This window comes from Seriola aureovittata, chromosome 23, assembly GCF_021018895.1.
Source record: "Seriola aureovittata isolate HTS-2021-v1 ecotype China chromosome 23, ASM2101889v1, whole genome shotgun sequence".
Taxonomy (NCBI): domain Eukaryota; kingdom Metazoa; phylum Chordata; class Actinopteri; order Carangiformes; family Carangidae; genus Seriola; species Seriola aureovittata.
In genome coordinates this window covers 19,650,176-19,655,175 of record NC_079386.1, presented here as the reverse complement: position 1 = coordinate 19,655,175, position 5,000 = coordinate 19,650,176, and the positions used below count along the sequence as shown (strand labels likewise).

The following is a 5,000-nucleotide window of genomic DNA, read 5'->3' as shown; positions in this document are numbered from 1 at the left end:
ATACCTGTGTGTACCTGTGTTACCTGTGTGTACCTGTGTGTACCTGTGTTACCTGTGTGTACCTGTGTTACCTGTGTGTACCTGTGTTACCTGTGTGTACCTGTGTTACCTGTTTGTACCTGTGTGTACCTGTGTTATCTGTGTTTACCTTTGTGTGCCTGTGTTTATCTGTGTTTACCTGTGTTACCTGTGTTTACCTGTTGCATGACTGTACCTGTGTTTATCTGTTACCTGTGTGTTCCTGTGTTATCTGTGTTTACTTGTGTTTACCTGTTACCTGTGTCTACCTGTGTTACCTCTGTGTACCTGTGTTACCTGTGTTACCTGTGTTACCTGTGTTACCTGTTTGTACCTGTGTTATCTGTGTTTACCTGTGTGTTCCTGTGTTTACCTGTTACATGACTGTACCTGTGTTTATCTGTTACCTGTGTGTACCTGTGTTATCTGTGTTACCTGTGTTACCTGTTTGTACCTATGTGTACCTGTGTTACCTGTGTTACCTGTGTTACCTGTGTTTACCTGTGTGTGCCTGTGTTTATCTGTGTTTACCTGTGTTACCTGTGTTATCTGTGTTTACCTGTGTGTTCCTGTGTTTACCTGTTACATGACTGTACCTGTGTTTATCTGTTACCTGTGTGTACCTGTGTCTACCTGTGTGTACCTGTGTCTACCTGTGTGTACCTGTGTGTACCTGTGTGTACCTCTGTGTACCTGTGTTACCTGTGTGTACCTGTGTTTATCTGTTACCTGTGTGTACCTGTGTGTACCTGTGTGTACCTGCGTTACCTGTGTGTACCTGCATTACCTGTGTGTACCTGTGTGTACCTGTGTTACCTGTGTGTACCTGTGTTACCTGTGTGTGCCTGTGTTTATCTGTGTTTACCTGTTACATGAGTGTACCTGTGTTTATCTGTTACCTGTGTGTACCTGTGTTACCTGTGTTTACTTGTGTTTACCTGTTACCTGTGTCTACCTGTGTTACCTGTGTCTACCTGTCTGTACCTGTGTCTACCTGTGTTACCACTGTGTACCTGTGTTACCTGTGTGTACCTGTGTTACATGTGTTGCCTGTCTGTACCTGTATTTACCTGTGTTTCCTCTGTCGCTCTGTGTTCACCATCAGCCATGTTTGCGGGCCGGGCATCAGCGGCGGGAGCTGCCGTTGGTCCGGCGGCAGCTGCAGGAGGAAAAGGTGGGAAATTCTCGGTGGAGGAGCTGTACGGGTTCACCAAGAAGCCAAAGGTGAGCAGAGGGAATTCTGGGAAGGCGGACAAAGGTGAGGGGAAGAAAGAAACGAAAGAGAAAGAAGACTCAGCGTTGGCATCGCAGATCCTGGAGGCGGCAAGGAGACTGATGGAGAGACGACGGCTCGAGATCTACCTGAAGGAGTGTGACATCACCATGGAGCAGAGCCTCATGCCCTACAGGTGAGTGAGACAGGTAACACACAGGTGAGACAGAGAACATACAGGTGAGACAGGTGTAAGTCAGGTCTGTTGTGTTTGTTCATGTTAGAAACACGTGGAATTTAATGTGTGCGTGCGTGTGTGTGTGTGTGTGTGTGTGTGTGTGTGTGTGTGTGTGTGTGTGGATTGGTTGGTTGGTTGTAATAACAGTGAGTGACCACCAGAGGTCACTGACACACTGTAACTGAGAGTGTGTGTCATGTAACATGAGACACTCACATCTGACTTCATTCATTTATTTTCTAATTAACATATATATATATAATTTACATTGTCTACAAACATGTTTTTATTTGACCAAGATTAATAATGAGTATTTTCACCTGTAAACGTTCCGGTTCTACTGGTTCTACTGGTTCTGCTGGTTCTGCTGGAGCTGTTATTGGTCAAACTGGTGTCACCTCGGTTGATTCTTATTGGCTCCTGAAGCTGCTGAGTCGTTCTGACGTTATAAAAGACTTTGTGCTCCAGTTGTTCATCAGCTGACTGTGTGTGTGTGTGTGTGTGTGTGTGTGTGTGTGTGTGTGGTGTGTGTGTGTGTGTGTGTGCGTGTGCGTGTGCGTGTGCGTGTGCGTGTGCGTGTGTGTGTGCGTGCGTGCGTGCGTGCGTGCGTGTGTGTGTGTGCGTGCGTGCGTGCGTGCGTGCTTGTGTGCGTGTGTGTGTGTGTGTGTGTGTGTCTCTGTGTGTGTGTGCTTCTTCCCCAGAGCAGAGTGAAGGCTGAATCAGCATCATCTCACAGCTCAGTGTACAGTACAGTACTAATACACACAAAGACAGTACTAATACACAAATACCTTACTAATTCTTTGCAATGTTATATACTTTATTATATAAATGTGTATGATATTGTAGTAATAATACTTCCACTACCCACAGAAAATACCACATAATATTCTACTACTGTAAGTACTGTCACTTTACAGGAAGCTGTAGAAATACTTGTAGTACTCACAGTACTCACAGTACTCACAGTACTCACAGTACTCGTTCCGTTTTATTGTAACGTTTACATGTTAGAATGATGTCATAATGACATCTTAACTCTGATTGGTCCCCAAGGACGAGACAAAAGAGAGGTCATCAGCTGTGTGTGTGTGTGTGTGTGTGTGTGTGTGTGTGTGTGTGTGTGTTTAGTTGGTGGCAGTTGTGGGGCCAATACCTGATCAATACGTCAATATACTGATTGATGTCCCTGATCACTGTCTCACCTACCAACCTCCATGTTCAGTGTTGATTCTTTATTTCACCACAGAGAGAAACATCGATTCACAACGTCTGTGAACAAACAACAAAATAATACATTTAAAAACTATTTAAAACTAAACAACAAAGAGACGTGACACTTGTTGTGTGGTCGGGTCCTAAAGTCACTGTGTTCAAAAGTCAGGTTTTCATTAGAGGAGTTTCTGAAGAGCCAAAGACGAATAACGACACGACAATGTCAACACGACATATGTGAATCCCACAGAGTTCATTTAGATACATAACATGAGATTACACACCAGCTGATCTGTACTGGAGGCAGGTAAAATAACGTGAGCAGAGGACAGTGATGCTCAGAAACAGGCAGCTTTATTTTCAGTCGGGAAAACAACAGTAACAGAAGATGTGGTGGAAGACGTCTGTTCTCTGATCTCCTGTTTGTAAACCTCAGACTCAGGTCGGACGTCCTGGACGTGGAAACTGTTGTTCTGCTTTAAGACGAAGCCTCAGTGTCTCTGAGCAGCGACTGCTGTAATCCACATCAGTGACACCGTTCCTCTGGCCTCAGGCGGCGCACTGTGTTCACATCCAATGGTGCAAGTGGTGTGGGACACACACACACACACACACACACACACACACACACACACACACACACACACACACACACACACACACACACACACAGGGAGGTGTGCAGTAGATGTATTGTGTGCAGACGAGTGTGTGATAGAGAGAAGAAGAAGAAGAAGATTAATAGTGGGGGAGGGGCTGAATCTCTGGTCTTCAGCATCAGATGATCTGTCGGGAACACGGACCAATAAAAACCTGAGAAACAGCCTCCTACTGGTGGGCGTGGTCTCTGAACATGTCAAGTTTGTCCTGCAGGTGGCGCCAGAGGAATCTAAAGGTTCAACCTCTGGAGAGCGGAAAGGACACTGACAAAAACAACATGTGAACCACAGACTGTAAATAAAGATGGCAGACGCCTCTGTGACGTCACCCGCTGGCTTCTGAAGCTCAGAGTGAGCTGCTCCACCGTTGTCATCTTGGCAGTGTCTGGTTCCGCCCTCTCACTCCCAGCTAATCCAAATATGGTCAAAGAGGAGGGGCGTGTGTGGGGCTGAGACTTCAGTGCATGACAGTTTAATAACTGTGGTGAACAGACGCTACCATTAGCATCATTAGCAAAGCTAGGTGTTTGGGCATCTCGCTATGACCCAACGCTAATTCATTTTCCTCAAAGTTTTCAAATAAAACACAATCTAAGAGTTTTCAAATTAAAACGCAACCCTAGGGTTTTAAAATTATAATATATCCCCAAAACTTTCAAAGTAAAACACAACCCCAGAGTTTCTAAAACTGTGGCGTCATGTGGACGGAGGAGGAAACGTAGGAAAAGAGAGGTCATGTGGACGGAGCCCAAGTCGACACCTTGACCTCCTCTCAGTGTGGCAGGGGATAGCGTTAGCATGTAGCGGTGTACTCCGTCTACGTGATGTGACGTCGCAGCACACCTGCCTCCACCAGGTTATTTTGGGGTTCAATGAGGAGAACAGAACTACGGTCACCTGCTGTGTTTTGGGCCTCTGTGGCCACCATAGGACCTGAATGTGGGCGTGTTGTCGCCCTAAACGAAGCCTTGCAGGCGGTGAAGCAGGTGAATACATGATGATGAATGTATGAACACACTCGCTGAAGAGAGGGAGTGTTTCCTCCAGCAGAGTCTCGTACTGTACTGAAGGTGTTTTCTGCAGTGACGGTCACTGTTTACTGCCCTGCTCTCTCTCTCTGTCTCTCTCTCTCTCTCTCTCTCCCTCCCTCTCTCTCTCTCTCTCTCTCTCTCTCTCTCTGTCTCTCTCTCTCTCTCTCTCTCTCTCTCTCTCTCTCTCTGTCTCTCTCTCTCTCTCTCTCCCTCCCTCTCTCTCTCTCTCTCTCTCTCTCTCTCTCTCTGTCTCTGTCTCTCTCTCTGTCTCTCTCTCTCTCTCCCTCTCCCTCCCTCTCTCTCTCTCTCTCTCTCTCTCCCTCCCTCTGTCTCTCTCTCTCTGTCTCTCTCTCTCTGTGTCTCTCTCTCTCTCTCTCTCTCTGTTTCTGTCTCTGGCTCTCTGTCAAATGCTTGCTCGCCCAGTGTGCAGCCGACCGGCTCTGAGCAGAGGCATGAGGGGGAGGGTCTCTTTCTCTCTCTCTCTCTCTCTCTCTCTCTCTCTCTCTCTTCTCTCTCTCTCTCTCTCTCTGTCAGTACAGTCCAGAGGACGGACGCCCGCTTTGCTTTTGTGGATTCACTTCTTCTTTCATTCCTCTCTCTGTCGTTTTCCCTCCAAATCGTTTGTC

General features: G+C 46.7%; 1 protein-coding gene across 1 annotated transcript in view; it reads left to right on the top strand.

Annotated features, from left to right (window-relative positions):
• The first annotated feature begins 4,899 nt into the window (after positions 1-4,899).
• Positions 4,900-5,000, top strand: part of LOC130164300 (voltage-gated potassium channel subunit beta-3-like) — a 25,404-nt gene continuing 25,303 nt past the window's right edge. Inside the window, exon 1 of the mRNA XM_056368951.1 lies at positions 4,900-5,000. This exon is cut by the window's right edge and continues 550 nt beyond it. The gene's annotated coding sequence lies outside the window, so the exon portion shown is untranslated.